This window comes from Lynx canadensis, chromosome B3, assembly GCF_007474595.2.
Source record: "Lynx canadensis isolate LIC74 chromosome B3, mLynCan4.pri.v2, whole genome shotgun sequence".
NCBI classification, from domain to species: domain Eukaryota; kingdom Metazoa; phylum Chordata; class Mammalia; order Carnivora; family Felidae; genus Lynx; species Lynx canadensis.
This window is the reverse complement of record NC_044308.2, coordinates 111,506,359-111,525,421: the sequence shown is the minus strand read 5'-3', so window position 1 is coordinate 111,525,421 and position 19,063 is coordinate 111,506,359. Positions and strand designations below refer to the sequence as shown.

The following is a 19,063-nucleotide window of genomic DNA, read 5'->3' as shown; positions in this document are numbered from 1 at the left end:
CCCTACAACTGCTCCTACTATCACGAACCATCACTACCACCCTGAGGAAAGTGAAGTAGAGACGGCTATGATTATTTTTCACAATGAAACAGGCATGATATAAATTTAGTCTGATTTTTCTCCTCCTCTGTACCCCACTGTTCCTAACTTCTCAAAAGGCCCACTCTCTGCTTCTGTCATAACAGAAGTAAAAGTTCCAGGCCCAATAAGACCCAAAAATTACTTTTGAAGATACTGAAGACAGCTTTTAAAAGAAGTCAGACTGAGGCTGTCAGTTAAAGGCCTACTACTAAGTTGTAATAATTCATGTGAATTCTAAATAGCATAATACAATTGCCAAAGTTCCCAAAGGTAAATAATGTTATTGTACCAGCAAATAGAATAGAATTTATTGTACCAGCAAATAGAATTCAGAATATGCAAAATTATATCCTATAACTATTTAAAGCAAAGCCACAATTTCTAAGATGTCTTAACTTCATTCAACCCAAGCATACTCTTAAAAAAAAAAAAAGTATATGGTACCTTTTTAATTAATAATGACAAAGTTCTGGTGACCTAGTTGCTGAGAATGAACAAAACCACAGACATTAAAAAACAGAGTTGGGGTGCCTGGGTGGCTCAGTCGGTTAAGCGTCTAACTTTGGCTCAGGTCATGATCTCGCGGTCCGTGGGTTTGAGCCCTCGTTGGGCTCTGTGCTGACAGCGCAGAGCCTGGAGCCTGCTTCGGATTCTATGTCTCCCTCTCTCTCTGCCCCTCTCCTGCTCATGCTCTATCTCTCTCTGTCTCTCAAAAATAAATAAATGTTAAAAAAAATTAAAAATAGAGTTGCTTACCCCATAAGAGTTTTTACAGTGGACGCTGGAGCCAGAATGATTTGGAGACTAAAAATACCAAAGCTAATACTCACTAAAATGCAGCCTTCTAAACACCTAAGTTTAAAACTATGACTTGAAGCAATTCATTGGTTCGTTTGGATAAGGTTTTACCTGAAGAATCTAAGAAAGCTGAGGTTCATGTGAAGCACTGCCAGAGTACAACTTAATTTCCCAAAGAATGGAGGAAGATTCCCAGGAAGCCAACACTGACAAAACCCAAAAGAAGCATGTTCTTAGGAGGCAGAGCAGCTGTCAAAAAACACAGAGGCTGAGCATTCCTGATATGACTTTCATTAACTAATATGACTAACAAAATTACCCATACCCAAAACTCCTTAAAATTTCCATCAGGTTTTAATTATCCATATTAGTTATGTAAATTATTTGTAGTTATTTTTTCCTTCTAGTTAGAACCAGAAAACCACTCTCTTTCTCTCTCCACTTATCTTCATAAAGTATGTGTTCTCAGTCTGCCTTCCTTTCCTATCCTATTCCAAAAGGCTGCATTTGAATAATAAAGAAAAATATATTTATAAAAAAATAAAATATACATTATATTTACTAAATTTGAGTTGAATGAATAATCACTACTCCTCCTACCCTCATAACATATAAAAATCGTATTTATTATACATCATCTATAAAAATTTAAATGGAAAATATTTACCCCTCCATCACCAATAAAATAGAAAACTTACTGTGTCAAAGAAAAAAATAACCATTTAAAAATCACTAGAATCGTTTCTTTTTAACCATCAGGAAGAATAAACTTAAAAAGATGATTCTCAACTTCATTATGGATCAGAATTATATATTAAGGTCATAAAATTGTAGACTCTGGGGCCCATGACCAGAGATTCTGAATCATAAAAGGTCTGAGTTCCTAAGGATGAACCCAAAACTGTACATTTTTTTTTAATGTTTATTTATTTTTGAGAGAGAGAACAGCAGGGGAGGGGTAGGGAGAGAGGGAGACAGAGAATCTGAAGCAGGCTCTGTGCTGTCAGTGCAAAGCCGAACACAGGGCTCAAACCCACATGAGATCATGACCTGAGCCTAAGTCAGACACTCAGCCAACTGAGCCACCCAGGCACCCCCCGCAAAACTGTACATTTTAACAAGCTTCCTAAGTGATCAGGATGCAGATTATCCCTGAACCACTCTTTGATATATACTTAACCTTCAAACCACTGTCAACTTCCCAGCAAGTCCTTTAGGTCTGATCACACAGCCCACTCCTATCATCTTAACAGCTTCAATTTCTGATTAAACTACACGGTTGGAACTAACACAGAGAAAAAATAATAGCAACCAGTTGTTGGACATATACTACTATTGGCCATGAACTTCACATAATCTATTACAGACACAAGAATTAAATGATATATGGCACAAAAACAGATGCTCAGATCAATGGAGAACAGAGAACCCAGAAATGGACCCACAAACATAGAGCCAACTAATCTTTGACAAAGCAGAAAAGAATATCCAATGGAGGGGCGCCTGGGTGGCGCAGTCGGTTAAGCGTCCGACTTCAGCCAGGTCACGATCTCGCGGTCCGCGAGTTCGAGCCCCGCGTCGGGCTCTGGGCTGATGGCTCAGAGCCTGGAGCCTGTTTCCGATTCTGTGTCTCCCTCTCTCTCTGCCCCTCCCCTGTTCATGCTCTGTCTCTCTCTGTCCCGAAAATAAATAAACGTTGAAAAAAAAAAATTAAAAAAAAAAAAAAAAAAAAGAATATCCAATGGAGTAAAGACAGCCTTTTCAGCAAGTGGTGCTGGGAAAACTGGACAGCAACATGCAGAAAAATGAACCCGAACCACTTTCTTACACCATACACAAAAATAACTCAAAATGGATGAGAGACCTAAATGTAAGACAGGAAGCCATCAAAATCCTCGAGGAGAAAGCAGGCAAAAACCTCTTTGATCTTGGCCACGGCAACTTCTTACTCAACACATCTTCGGAGGCAAGGGAAACAAAAGCAAAAATGAACTACTGGAACCTCATCAAAATAAAAACCTTCTGCACAGCGAAGGAAACAATCAGCAAAGCTAAAAGGCAACCAATAGAATGGGAGAAGATATTTGCAAAAGACATATCACATAAAGGGTTAGTATCCAAAATCTATAAAGAACTTATCAAACTCAACACCCAAAAAACAAATAATCCAGTGAAGAAATGGGCAAAAGACATGAATAGACACTTCTCCAAACAAGACATCCAGATGGCCAACCGACACATGAAAAAATGCTTCATATCACTCATCATCAGGGAAATACAAATCAAAACCACAATGAGATACCACCTCACACCTGTCAGAATGGCTAAAATTAACAACTTGGGAAACAACAGATGTTGGTGAGGATGCGGAGAAAGAGGATCTCTTTTGCATTGTTGGTGGGAATGCAAACTGGTACAGCCACTCTGGAAAACAGCATGGAGGTTCCTCAAAAAATTAAAAGCACAACTACCCTATGATCTAGCAATTGCACTACTAGGTATTTATCCAAGGGATACAGGTATGCTGTTTCGAAGGGACACATGCACCCCAATGTTTACAGCAGCACTATCAACAGTAGTCGAAGTATGGAAAGAGCCCAAGTGTCCATCAATGGATAAATGGATACAGATGTGGTATAGATAGATAGATAGATAGACAGACAGACAGACATACAATGGAGTATTATTCGGCAATCAAAAAGAATGAAATCTTGCCATTTGCAACTATGTGGATGGAACTAGAGGGTATTATGCTAAGCGAAATTAGTCAAAGAAAGACAAATATCATATGACTTCACTCATATAAGGACTTTAAGATACAGAACAGATGAACATAAGGGAAGCAAAGCAAAAATAATATAAAAACAGGGAGGGGGACAAAAACATAAGAGACTCTTAAATATGGAGAACAAACAGAGGGTTACTGAAGGGGTTGTGGCGGGAGGTGGCGGGGGGGGGGAATGGACTAAATAGATAAGGGGCATTAAGGAATCTACTCCTGAAATCATTGTTACACTATATGCTAACTAACTTGGATGTAAATTTTAAAAAATTAAATTAAAAAAAATTATGTTACCCAGGAGTGGGTGGAAAAAAAGAAGAGAAAAGAAAAGAAAAAGCACTGTGCTCTTTATATAAAACCAGAGCCCAGAACTTAAAAGGTAGCAGAAATTCTCTGGAGTCCCCTGGAAGTCCCTCTAACTATGCAACACACACAGAACCTCAAACAGCAAGAAGTCTAAACATTTGGTAAACCCTTCCCCATCCCTTCTTACTAAATATAAAAAATATATTCCCCTCCTGATCAGATTATCTGGATACAACTGAATAGTGAGTGATGGCTTTTTGCCTCAGATCAACCTGCTCTCTATGTGTGCTATACACATAGAGAGAATAAACTATTTATAATTCAATCAGAACTGTTTTATGAACGTAACAAGAATAATCAATCTTTTATCTTTTCATGATACATAAGTGCATTGTTCAGTAAGGTAGTCAGTAGCCAACGTGGCTCTTCAGCATGCAAAATATGGCTAGTTTGAACTAAGAAAATCTGTAAGTGTAAAACACACACTGATTTCAGACCTGGTAGGAATAAAAGAATGTAAAATATTTCATTGATATTTTTATGTCAATTAGTAGATAATATTTTTAATACTAAGTTAATATTAGTATGCTAAGTTACATAAACTGTACTATTAAAACTAATTTCACCTGTTTCCTTTTACCTTATTTAATGTGGTTACCAGAAAATTTAAAATTACATGAATGGTTCACATTATATTTCTATTAGATAGTGCTAGTCTATAAACTAGTGATCAATCATAAGTTCTTATGAAACTATTTCTATGTCAACCTTTCATGCCTATATAGCATCATAAAACCTAGTCATTATAATAACCAAAATTCCCTTTCTCGCTGATTTGCAAAGTGATTATATTCATATTCAGGTTCCTTCCTTTCTGATACCTTCATTCAATCTTAAAATGCTGAATAAATTCTATAGTATTTCACCTCTTCCACCCCATCTCTTCCAACCAAGTTAATGGCCTTAAAATATTCATCTTTCATCTCTAACAAGTATCATACTTGGAGAAGGGGAAGCTAAGAATTTTTCCCCAAAGGGCCTCCAGATTATCTCTAATGGGCATTATGTGGTAGCGTTAGGGTTTGGTATTTAAAACCAAATACCACTAGCGTGGACTCTGCCTCTCATTTTGCAAAGTACTATAGCTCAGCTCCCTCGTCTGTAATAATGATAATTATTATTATCATTTAACATCAAATTTTCATTTAACCTAATATTTAATATTAAAATATCAATACAATAAATTGTTATTATATGAGAACAGCATTTAGAACAGCACCTGGAACTTCACTGTTAATAAGTATTAGCTATTACCACTATTTCCTTTTTTGATCTGCCTCCTGAACCTATCATTCTCCTCTTCTGTTTCTGGCTATCCATCAGCAGGTTCTCTTCTGTTTCAAGCCTGTTGTCTACCTAATAAAATGTAAAAAATACAGAACAGCAGATGGAGCAGAAGGTTATTTGATCTGATAAAAACAAAGAATTCCAAACACAAGAGCCCATATAAGAAAGTGTACTTCATCACATAATAGATTCCTTACTATGAGAAACAGTCAAGCCAATTCTGGTACCCTGTAAAAGGTATCTTCAATAGGGTTGGAATAAATGTTGCTCCCAGGTTTCACTTTAATCATCTATGTCCCTGTCAAGGTATCCAACCCAGATGTTAAAATCTAGAACCTATCCCATTGACAATACTCATCAAATCTAAAACTGTACATTCTTTGTGGCACTTTGACTCAGCTACTGATTCATGTCTGTACACCTAAAAAATCAACAAGCTCCCACCTGCAACTATTAGAGAGCCCAAGTTTAGACTTTCATCACACTGCAACATAAGTTAAAAATCTGTCCACTCTTACCTAAAGAAAGGCTCAAAAAAGCAGGAGATATATAAGAAAAGGTCAAAATGCTCATTTGTCACTTGTAGCATACCAAGTCTTAAGGACTTTGAGAAGATTCAGGTGGGTAGCTCTTTAACTTAAGCCAAAATCTGGGTCAGCCTCTCATTACCCTCTTCATATTCTGTCATACACTGTAGACATTTGCATTATATATTTTATTTCTTTCTTCCCCAAATTACACTAAACGTATCTTACAGGCAAGGACTATATCTTCCTGAATTCAAAAGTCCACAACCCTGGTTCTGATATATTGGATACTCAACTATTTGTCATGCTGGATTGAAAACAATAGTTATAAAAACAATATCATTTGCCTTTGTGAAATCTTCAGTTTTTAGAACATTTTCATGTGAGTTCATCTGATTGTCTCAACAATCCTATAGTCACATCCAAGACCTAGTCTCCTTTTTCATGAAGTACCTTAACTAAAGCTCATAAATCGACGTAACTAATTCAAAATCATTCACTTTTGTATGTCTTAATAGGAAAACTTTTAGTGCAAGGCCATGCTGGTCATTGGTGACAAAGCCAGAATTGCATGAACTGTATCACACCACACTACAACGTGAGCCTTTTTCAGAGAGAACCAGTAGAGGAAGGAAGAAGACAAAAGAAAAGACAGTGACAACAGTAAGTTTTGGTAATGAGATAAATGGATAGCCAGTTCTTAAATAAAATTAAATTATTTTTCACATTTCATTTTTCCTCTCTTATTGAAGTTTCAAAGTTTTATTTTCCTTCCTAAAAGTTTCTATTAAGTTTCTTACTTCATATAATTAATCATATCTTCATCATTAAAATTATACTCAATCTCAAATAAGCCAATCTATGTTTTAAAAGTTATAGGGGCGCCTGGGTGGCACAGTCGGTTAAGCGTCCGACTTCAGCCAGGTCACGATCTCGCGGTCCGTGAGTTCGAGCCCCGCGTCAGGCTCTGGGCTGATGGCTCAGAGCCTGGAGCCTGTTTCCGATTCTGTGTCTCCCTCTCTCTCTGCCCCTCCTCCGTTCATGCTCTGTCTCTCTCTGTCCCAAAAAATAAATAAATGTTGAAAAAAAAAATTTAAAAAAAAAAAAAGTTATATAATTTGGGGGCCCTTGGGTGGCTCAGTCAGTTAAGCGTCCAACTCTTGGTTTTGGCTCAGGTCACAATCTCACAGGTTCGTGAGTCTGAGTTCCAGTTGGGCTCTTCACTGACAGCAGGGAGCCTGCTTGGGATTCTCTCTCTGCCCCTTCCCCACCTGTGTGTACATGCGCGCGCGCGCACACACACACACACACTCTCTCTCTCTCTCTCTCTCTCTCTAAATAAACTTAAAAAAAAAAGTTATGTAATTTTGTAAATATAGTTTCTTTACTCTGTCTTAATGAACGTATTTAACTATTCATTTGAATTCACCAGTATTCTCTGAAGTGGCTTTGGTTCAATTTTCTCTCTCTAAAAATACCCTACTATGTAAGTCCACACATCCTGCTGATATTACCACTTAAACTCATGTGAGGAAAGAACTGGCAGTTTCTCTCTAAAAGCACCTACAATGAGCAATCAATCAACATTAGCTGACATCTAAGATTACAACAGCAAAGTTAACTTGCTACCTTTCGTCACTCCTGAGTTCATATTTAGAATGTCCTATAAATCTGTTTAACCAATGACTTAATGTAATTCAACTTCTTTGAATCTGTTTCCTTGTGTGTAATAAGAAAATTGGTCTAGATCTTTGGAACTTCTTTAAGATCTAAAGAGTTCCCAAGGGAATCTACCCCCAAAGCCAAGAGCACACTGTACACACTATAGGTTAACCAATTTGACAATAAATTATATTAAAATAAATAAATAAATAAAATACTGGACAGAATAAGTAAATAAATAAAAATAATTTTAATAAAGTTAATTAATTAATTAATTAAAGACTTCCTAAGTCTGGAGATTTAAATCCAACTTTATTCACCCTCTAAAAGTTGATTTCTTAAATTAATGCACATACTTGCACCTTTTCTACCCACTGTACTTAAAGGTAAGAACCATACATTTTTTAACATGGTGGTATATACATATAGATATGTTTCATTTGCTTTCCTACCTGAAAGTGTTGAATTGTTAGCTTTGGCAAAAGACTCTTTGAATTTCCTTATGTGTGATTCAACAGCAAATGACTACAATTTTAAACCAATTCTGAAAATATAACCCTGAAAAATTATGGTTAGAATCGAAGTTATGTTATGTAGCTCATGATCGACATTTCATAACTAACATCTGCAAAAGAGATGGCAATTAGTTGAGACAGTGAGACTGGCCCCAAACCTTGCTCTTAGCCACGGTTTTCATAACCCTTTTATCCAATCCTTGACTAACTGAAAACTAGACCTTAGAATGACATCTATATCCCTAAATCATAAAGCCACAGGAAGAGAGAATCAGAGGACGACCAACAAGGATGTATATTTAACTTCTTGTTTATAACAGAACTTGCTCCAAAAATTAACAGATTTACCAAATTGTTTTTAGACAAGGTTAAAGTCAATTTCCTAATAGAGTAAAATTTGAAGAAATATTTTTGAAAAAAATTTTGAAGTAAAATTTGAAGAAAAACAGATGTAAGGTTTTGCAGATATTTCCAGTCAACTTGTAATAATATCAACATTACGTCAAATTTAGAATATAAAAACTATTATCCCCCTAAATAGTTTTAGCAGATGCCAGAGTCTTGATAAAAATCATTAAAGTGTGTTTGGAATACATGTATATCTATAAAATTAAATACAGAAACAAGCTGATAAAAATCATTTAACTGTGCATAGAGCAATAGAACTAAAAAGGTTCCAGAAACCTTAATGAAGAGTCACATATAATCATCACATCTGCATGCAGTTAAACATATGGCACTCCAGTTTCGGGAATCCTGAGCTCACCAAAACTTTTACAACTAAATTTGGGTTACTTGGGGTAAGGGAAAGAGATGCGAAAGGAGAGTGAGGAGCCTTTCAAAACCCCTATTTTGACTAAATCTGCAGCTGTAATTACAGCTGTTCTGAAGCTTTCTTGTAACTGCCTAATTACATTTTTTTTTAATAATAACAACCAAAAGTAGGCTTAACAAACTGAAGAATGATAGGAGGACTCCATAGTTAAAAGCTATTTTTTATATAAAATTAATTAATTTCCTATTGTTTTTGCTCTGCAACTAATAGATTAAAAATTGTTACATAAGCGCAAGAAGCTTTCTCAACTTCCTTAGGTTGTGGAATTCTCAGTTTTTTTTTAACATTGAAAAGTACACTAGAAAGTACACTGCACTTCTTTCCTTCAGTAATTTTGCAGAAACTCTCATTTTATGTTTCTTCTCTTTCACCATGCCATTTATTTTACGTAACTATGAAACGAGTATGACACAAGTTAGATTTATGTACGATTTCAATAAACACAAAGAAGCCTTTTGCTATCATTCCAAACATACCATAGTCTCTCCTCCACTCTTTTCCGTAGGGTATATATTTCAAGACCTCCAGTGAACTAAAACTGCAGATAGCACCAAACCCTATATATACTATGTTTGTTCCTATACATGTAGACCAATGATGATGTTTAATTTATAAATAAGACACAGTAAGAAATTAACAACAATAGTTGAAAATAAAACAGATTGTAACAATATGCCATAATAAAAATAACGTGAATATGGCCTCTCTTTCTGAAAATATATTTTACCATCCCTTTTCTTGTAATGATGTAAGATGATATAATGCCTACATGATGAGATAAAGTGAGGTAACAACACAGGCACTGTGACAAAGCATTAGGCTACTACTGACCTTCTGACGTTAGAAGGAGAGTCATCTGCTTATAGACTGGTTGACTCTGGGTAACTGAAAACATGAAAAGGAAAACTGTGGATAAGGGGGAACTACTGGAACTACTGTATTTTCTAATGGTATATTTACTAAAAAAGTTACATCATGCAGAAAATGAAGTTATATACCTCTTAAGACTCACTTATGTGTTATATTTTAGATATCACTGGCATCCCAGTTAATTCACTATATTGTTATTCGTTCAAAGGGATAACATTTGAAAATCACAAATCTGATTCTAGTCAAAGATGGCAACAAAATCTCAAACTCACATCCTCTCACAGACATATTAAATCTACAGCTAAACATGAAACAAGTCCTGCTGAAAGAAATCCAAAGGACAAATAAGAAAAAACATACATTGAATGGGTAGGAGAAGCTGAGAAACACTCTCTCCATAAACCCCACTCCCAGCAGACTGACATACAACTGAGAAGGAATTCACAACTACCAGCTTCTCCCTGAGGAGTAAAGGGTTTCAACCCACATCTAGTGCCCCAACTTTTAAGACTTCTAACTCAGGGATGAGCCCCCAAAACATCTAGCTCTGAAAGCCATTGGGGCTTGTGTCCCCAAGACCCAGAAAACTACAGCAAATAAAGAAACAGTTCTTGGTGGGCTTCAGGGACTCACTGTGGCTATGCGTCTAAGACTCAGAACAGAGGCAACAGACAAAAATGCCCATCTACCAGCCTTTCCTAAAACAGGCCTATTTGGCTACCTTAAAAGGTGCAGCCTTAGGGTAAGGCTTCTCATTTAACACACATCTAGGGATCAGCTGTAATTCTCTCTAGAGACCAAGAAAGCCAGTGGGCACCATCTTTGTGTTCTCTCTCTGCCCACCAACCAGTCACTGGTATCTTCCTGAAAGGAATTTGCGTACACATTTGGTGCCTGGGCTTTGCAACTTCTGCCCAAAAGACACACCCTGTGATAGCCCAACTCTGGTGGCCAGTGAGTCTTGCATTAGCAGACTCAATAATCCTCAACAGGATTGTAGCAAACAAATAAATAGTTCTTAAGTAGCTATCTCCCCAGGGCTCAACACACAGGAAGGAGACAGAAACACCCATCTCCCCAGTCATTCCCAGAAAGAAGCCTATTTACATAATTTAAAAGCTGCTGCCAGAGGATGAGGCTTCTAATTTAGCATACATCTACAGACGGATGTCAGTCCTGCATGAAAACTGGGAAGCCAGCAGACACCAAATGTGCATTCCCCTAGTAGATCACTATAAATCACAAACAGCTTCCTGGAAGGAGCTTGTACACACATCTGGCACTCTGAGTACAGTGGCTTCTACCCAGGGGATACACTACTTGATTGCTTGGTTCTGGGAGCAAGCAAGGATGGCATTCACAGGTCCCATAAGACAAAAGCAAACAAATAGTTCTTAAGTTTCTTAATTGGCTAACCCCCAGGGCTCAGAACAAAGGGAAGAGAGGGAAACACCCAGATCCCAGTCTTGCCCTGAAAGACACATCTACTTGCATACTTAAAAGCTACTACCTGATACCTGAGGAGCAGCTGGGTGGCTAAGTTGGTTAAGCATCCGACTTTGGCTCAGGTCGTGATTTCACAGTTTGTGACTTCAAGCCCAGCATCAGGCTCTGTGCTGACAGCCTGCTCAGAGCCTGGAGGATGCTCCAAATTCTGTCTCCCTTTCTCTCTGCCCCTCCCCCACTCACACTCTGTCTCTGTCTCTCTCAAAAATAAACATTAAAAAAAAAATTTTTTAAGCTGCTACCTGAGGGTCCAGCTTTCATTCAGCCAGCATATAGGTGGTGACTGATCCTCCACTTGGGGACACTGAAAGATCTTGAAATACTCTCAACTACTGGAAGTCATGAAGAAGGCAGCTTGGACAACCACAAAGGTCTGAGAAACAACCAAGAGCTAGGGCCAGGCTGAATGATAAGATTCAGCATCTACATGAGACCATTCCATCAAGACTGGGACATGTGACTGTTTTATCTAATGCACAGAAGCCAACACAGAGAATTAAGAAAAATGAAGAAACAGAGAAATATATTACAAACAAAAAAATGAAACCTCTGAAACAGCTCTTAATAAAAGGGAAAGAAGTGATTTACCTGATAAAGAGCACAAAATAATGATTACAAAGATGCTCACTAAATGAAAATTTCAACAGAGATAAAAAATATAGGGAAGTACCAGACAGAAATCACAGAGCTGACGAATTAAATAAGTGAGCTGAAAAATTCAACAGAAGGGATTTTACAACATATTAGATCAAATGGAAGAAAGAATCAGCAAATTTGAAGACAGGGCAGTGAAAGTCATCCAAACAGGGACATAAAGAGAAAAAAGAATGAAAAAGAGTGAGTGAAGCTTAAGGAAATTGTGGGACACCATCCAGTACATCAATATATTTATTAGGGGGTCCCAGAAAGCAAAGAAAAAGAGAAAGGGGCTGAAAGCCTATTCAAATAAATAATGGCTGAAAACTTTCCTAACACAGGAAAAGGAACAGAACTCCAGATATAGGAAGCCCACAGAATCTCAAACAAGGTAAATCCAAACCAAGATACACTATAATTAAATTGTCAAAAGTTGAAGACAAGGACAGAATCTTAAAGGCAGCAAAAGAAAAATTTATGTTATGTAAAAGGGAGTCTCCATATGATTACCAGCAGATTTTTCAGCAAAATCTGAAAAACTTTTGCAGGTAATAAGTTCAATGAAGGTGCTAAAGAAAAAACTACCAACCTAAAATATTCTACCCAGCAAAGTTGTCCTATAGAGTTGAAGGAGAGATAAAAAGTTTTCTAGGAAAGTAAAAGTTTAAGGAGTTCATCAATACTAGACCAGCTTTGTAATAAATGTTAAGATAACTTCTTCAAGCTGCAAACAAAAGGATGAAACAAATTAGTAACAAGAAAACAAAGAATAAATCTCCCTGGTAAAGGTAAATACTGTTCATAGTTAAAATCAGATTAACATAATTTGTAACAAAGGTAGGTAAATCACTTGTAAATCTAGTATGAAGCCTAAAAGACAAAAATAATATAATTTGTTAATGGATACATAACGTAAAAAGATGTCAATTATAATATCAAAAACAAAATGCACTGAGGTATAGTAAAGAGAGCTTTAGTATGCATTTGACATAAGTTGATATCAAATTAAAACAGACTATCACAAATATAAAATGTTTTACATAAGCCTCATGGTAACCAGAAAGCAAAAACCTGTAACATATATACAAAAGGTAAACAAAAAGAAATCTAAGCACACCACTATAGACAAGTATCAAATCACACAGATTTAAAAAAGGAACAAAGGAATTACAAAACAGCAAGAAACTATTAACAAAATGACAGTTAAGTCCATATCCATCTATAATTACTTTAAATGTAAGGGACTAAGGTTCTCTTATATGTCTTAAGGATATATACAGATTGAAAGGAAAGGGATGGAAAAAGATATTCCAGGCAAAAGAAAACTAAAAGAAAGCAAGAATATTTACACTTACATCACACAAAATAGCGTTCCCAGCAAAAGAGTGCATTTGAGACAAAGAAGGTAATTATATAAGACTAAAGGGGTCAATCCAACAAGTGGTTGTAGGATTTTAAAATATTTATCTATCCAACATGGAAGCACCTAAATATATAAAGCAAATAATAACAGACCTGAAGGGAGAAATAGACAACAACACAATAATAGTAGAAACCTTAATACCTCAGTTTCAAAAATGGATAGATCATCTAGAAAGAATATCAATATGAAAACACTGGACTTAAGACTTAAACTACACATTAGATCATATGGACACAAAAGAAATTTATAAGACATTGTAACAGTAAGAGAATACTTAAGTACACATGGACATTCTCCAGGATACAACATGTTAGGCCACAAAACAAGTCTTAATAAATTTTTAAAAATGAAATCTTATTAAGCATCTTTTCTATAGTATCAAACTAGTAATCAATTACAAGAAGAAACTTGGAACATTGACAAATATGTGAAGATTAAACAACATGCTATTGAACTACAAATGGATCGAAGAAAAAATAAAAACATTATCTTTAGACAAATTTATATGGAAATACACAATACAAAAGCTTAAGGGATGCAGCAAAAGCATTTCTAAGAGGGATGTTCAAAATAATAAATACCAACATTAAGGAATAATAAAAAACTCAAATAAACAACCTAACTTTACACATCAGGGAACTAGAAACATAAAACGAAACTAAGCCCAAAGTTAGTCAAAGGAAGAAGAAAAAAAAAAAAGGAAGAAAGGAATGAAGTAGAAATAAATGAAATAAAAATTTTAAAAAAATAATCAATGAAACTAAAAGCTGGTTTTTTGAAAAGATAGACATTTAGCTAGACCAACCAAGAAAACTGAGAAAGAACTCAAATAAAATCATAAATGAATGTATATGTGTATACAGCACACATATACAAAAGATCATAAGAGACTACTACAAACAATTACACACCAACAAATTGGACAACCTAAAAAATGGATAAATTCCTAGAAATACACCAACCTGCCAAGGCTGAATCAAGAAAAAATAGAAAATCTGAACAGAACATTTACTAACAAGATTTAATAAGTAATCAAAAACCTCCCTACAAAAAATTCAGGACCAGAAGGCTTTACTGGTAAATTCTACCAAACATTTAAAGAAGAATTAATACCAAACTTTCTCAAAAATCTTCCCAAAAATTGGAGAGAATGGAAGAAATTCATTTTACAAGGCCAGCATTACCCTGATATCAAAACCAAACAAGGACACTACAAAAAAGAAAACTACAGGCCAATACCCCTGATGAACATGAATGCAAAAATCCCCAACAAAATATTAGCAAACAGAATTCAACAACACATTCAAAAGATCATTCACTATGATCAAGTTGGTTTTATTCCTGTGATGCAACAATGGTTCAATATAGGCAAATCAATAAATGTACTATAGCACACACAAAATGAAGGATAAAATTCATATTATCATCTCAATAGATGAAAAATATATTTTAAAAAAGTCAACATTCTTTCATAATAAAAACTCTCAACAAACTGAATATAGTGGAAACATACCTCAAGAAAATAAAGGCCACATATGACAAGCCCACAGTTAACACCATACTCAATGGTGAAAAGCTGCAAGTTTTTCCTCTAAGATCAGGAACGAGACAAAGATGTCCACTCTCATTGCTTTCATTCAACACAGTACTGGAAGTCCTAGCCAGAGCCATTAGGCAAGAAAAAGAAGTAAGACATCCAAATTGGAAAGGAGTTCATAGAACTCACCATTTGCAGTAATATGATATTATATATAAAAAAATACTAACACTCCACACACACACACAGAAAAAAAACCTGTTAGAACCAATCAACAAATTCAGTAAAGATGCAATATACAATATGCAAAATACAATATACAAATATCACTAAGAACAAGTTAGAAACAGAAATTAAGAAAATCCCATTCACAACTGCATCAAAAAAAAAAAAAAGAAAATACTAGCAATAAATTAGCAAAGGACGTGAAAGACTTGTACATGAAAACTATAAGACACTAATGAAAGAAACTGAAGAAGACACAAATAAATGCAAAGTACAAAAAAAACCTGTGCTTACAGACTGGAAGAATTAATATCGCTAAAATGGCCAAATAGTCTAAAGCAATCTACAAATTCAATGCAATCCCTATCAAAATTCCAATGGCATTTTTCTCAGAACTAACAAATCATAAATTTTGTATTGAACCACAAAAGACCCCAAAGAGCCACAGCAATCTTAAGAACAAATCTAGAGGCCTCATACTTCCCAATTTCAAATTATATTACAAAGCTATAGTAATCAACACAGTATAATACTGACATAAAAAAAAGATGGGGCACCTGGGTGGTCCAGTCTGTTAAGCATCTAACTCTTGATTTCAGCTCAGGTAATGATCTCATGGTTTGCAAGACAGAGCCCAGTGTCAGAGTCTCTGCTCATAGCACAGAGCCTGCTTGGGATTCTCTCTCTCTCTCTCTCTCTCTCTTTCTCTCTCTCTCTGCCCCTCCCTCACTATCTCTCTCTCAAAATAAATAAACTTAAAAAAAACACACACAAACCAATGGGACAAAATAGAGAGCTCTGAAATAAACTCATGCATATATGGTCAATTAATATTTGACAAGTCAAGAATATACAATGGGAAAAGGATAGTCTCTTCAATAAATGGTGCTGGAAAAACCTGGACAGTAACAGCCAAAAGAATGAAACTGAGCCCCTATCTTACACTGCAGACAAAAAACAACTCCAAATGGATTAAAGACCTGAAATGATAAAACTCTTAGAAGGTAACATAGGGGGCAAGTTCCTTGACATCAGTCTTGACAATGATGTTTTCAACTTCAAAACACCAAAAGTAAAAGTGACAAAAGCAAAAACAAACAAATGGGACTTTATCAAAAAGTTTCTGCAAAGCAAGGGAAATCACCAATTAAATAAAGAGGAAACCTATGGAATGGAAGAAAATATTTTCAAACCATATACCTGATAACGGGTTAATAACCAAAATATACAAAGAACTCATACTACTGAATAACAAAACAAAACAAAACAAAAATACCTGATTAAAAAACTGACATTTTTTTCCATAGAAGACCTACAAATGGCTATTAGGTATGTGAAAAGGTGCTCAGCATCACTAGTCATCACCAAATACAAATCAAAACTACAATGAGATATCACCTCACACATGTTACAATGGCTCTCATCAAAAAGAAAAGTGCTTTAACAAGTGTTGGTGGCACTGTAAACTGATGCAGCATACCATGGAGAATGTATGGAGTTTTCCTCAAAAATTAAAAATAGAATTACCCAAATGATCCAGACATCCCTCTTCTGGGTATACATCCAAAGGAAATGAAAACAGGATTTCAAAGAGATACCTGCATTCCCATGTTCACTGCAATATCATTCTCAATAGCCAAGATATGGAAACAACCCAAGTGTCCATCAACAGATGAATGAATAAAGATGTGGTATGTGAGTGTATGTGAGTGTGTGTGTGTGTGTGTGTGTGTGTGTGTGTGTGTAATGCATTATTCATTCATGAGGAAAAAAAGAAATCCTCCCATTTCCAACATAATGCATAAGTCTTGAGAGTATTATATTAAGTAAAATAAGTCACAGAGAGAGAAAATACTACATGGTATCACTTATATGTGAAATTAAAAAAAAAAAAAAATCAAACTCATAGTAACAGAGGGTAGAAAAGTGGTTGCCAGGGACTGGGTGATGAGGGAAACAGGGAGAGGGTGGTAAAGGAGTATAGACTTCCAGCTATGAGATGAATAAAGTCTGAGGATCTAATGTAAAGCATGATTGCTATGGTTGATAATACTGCATTATATAAGTACTAAGAGAGACTATATGAAGTCACCATTATGCATATATTAAATATTTTACAATATATGTCAATTATACTTCAATAAAGCAGAATAAAACTGAAAAAGATCACATATCTATGGAACTTTTTAAATAATTGCTTTGTTAATTTTTAAAATGCTCTAAATGACTGAGATTTTACATTGCATGTTTTTATTTCTATCTGTGGGTAGCAGGAATTTCTACAAAAACATCAAGAGTAAATGAAGGTATTTTCTTGAGAAGAAATAAAGGATAAAGAAGCTTTTCAGAGTTCCCAAGATTTAAAGATATGGAGACTATAAAAGATACTTTCCAGAAAATTAAAGAAAGCTATGACAGTGGCATCTGTATCATATCACCAAATGTTATGAGTGGAAGAGAATGAGATTTAAAAAGTAGAATAATAGGTAGAAAAGATTCTCACCAGTGACGTACTATTTAGTTGTAGATAAATCTTATCTAACTTCCTCTGAATACCAAAAAAAGAAAGCCACATTATGGAACTTTTTGTGATATTTTGCAGAACAAATAAAACCATAAATAACATCATAATTTACGTAAAGTGTTTAACTATATGTGAAAATACTAAAATATTGATTATATCTTAAACATTTACCCTGAGAGCTTCACAGTAAATCAAATATATTTTCCACAGTTATGGTAAGTACATCCATGTAGAAATAGCAGATATGCCATTCTTCATATATGTATTTTTTTCATTCAAGCCAGTTTAAAAAGTACAAGGTCTATGGTGAGCTTGATTAGGAAAAAATAAGAAACTTGCCTCACTTTCTATATTCTAAAAATTAGAATGAAAAGCCCCAATAATCCTAAATATAGTGGTCAAATATTCATATTTTCTCAATGTCTGAATAGGCCAAAATCTTCCTTGGATGCTAACTAAGGCAATCTTGCATTTAAATTAAAAGCTAAGCATTACAAAAGGGACACAGGAAGCCACAAAGCAAGAGCAAACTATCAGATAATAAAAGGATTTATGTATTCAAAAAGGACAAGGATAATTTAATTTCAAAGCACAGATTATATATACAGGAGAATGGATCCACCTGTAGTCAAAAAGTACCTCATAAAGGAAAAGAAATCACATGAAGCACCACACTCAAGAATGAACAATGTTAAGTATCAGCTGCTAGAAACCAGTAATGTATTAAATAGATACAAGAGAAGAGATGATCCATTTAGTCACAAGCTGAGCTCCCTGAAAGCCAAGGTAGGCTTTGGAAGGTTGGCTGTAAATACCAACGTTCACAAACCAGCTATCAAAAATAATTTCATTTGACTTCTACTAGAATCATCACAGAAATATAAGGCAAACTTTTAAAAAAAATGAATTGCAATTTAAGTTGAAGATGTGTCATCAACTTAAATAGCTGCTGCAAAATCCTATTCAAATCTCCCAGCATTTCAAATCTCCCTTCCAGCCTTCAAACTACTTTGAAGTTTTTCATTATCATATGTTACCATTTCCTCTACTGCAGAGCAGCTACATAACGGAATCCAAAACACAATGCAAAGAGGGCAGGAAGAAAAGACTGAAAGAACTTTCCAGCTCTATGAAATACTTAATTCCTTGTATTTTATAGTTTCATAAAGATATTACCTCTAAGATCAAGAGCTAGAAGCTGTCTAAAATCATGACCAGGATAATGGAAGGGCCCTTATACTAGGGTGGCAGGGGTAGAGGGGGAGAAGACAGCAAGAGCCAATGATAGAAAAATCTACTGTGCAGACACTAAAAACCTGAGAATTTGCCATTGGTCCACTCACGTCCTTGACCCCCACAGCTGGTTCTCCCTAAAATTCTTGATAAAATCCAAACTGTCCAATGGCTGCTACTCTACAAGATCAATTCTCTGAGAACCATCCTTGACCAACTATTCCCCCAAACTATGCCTAACCCCTCCTGCTAATGC

General features: G+C 35.4%; 1 protein-coding gene across 10 annotated transcripts in view; it reads right to left on the bottom strand.

The window, feature by feature from the left end:
* Window positions 1-19,063, bottom strand: part of FUT8 (fucosyltransferase 8) — a 342,855-nt gene that overhangs the window by 216,002 nt on the left and 107,790 nt on the right. For 2 of the 10 annotated variants that reach the window (XM_032593383.1, XM_032593382.1), the window contains one exon: window positions 9,685-9,738. The exons of the other annotated variants lie outside the window; for them this stretch is intronic. The gene's annotated coding sequence lies outside the window, so the exon portion shown is untranslated. The remainder of the gene's footprint in view (window positions 1-9,684; window positions 9,739-19,063) is intronic. 10 annotated transcript variants of the gene reach the window in all.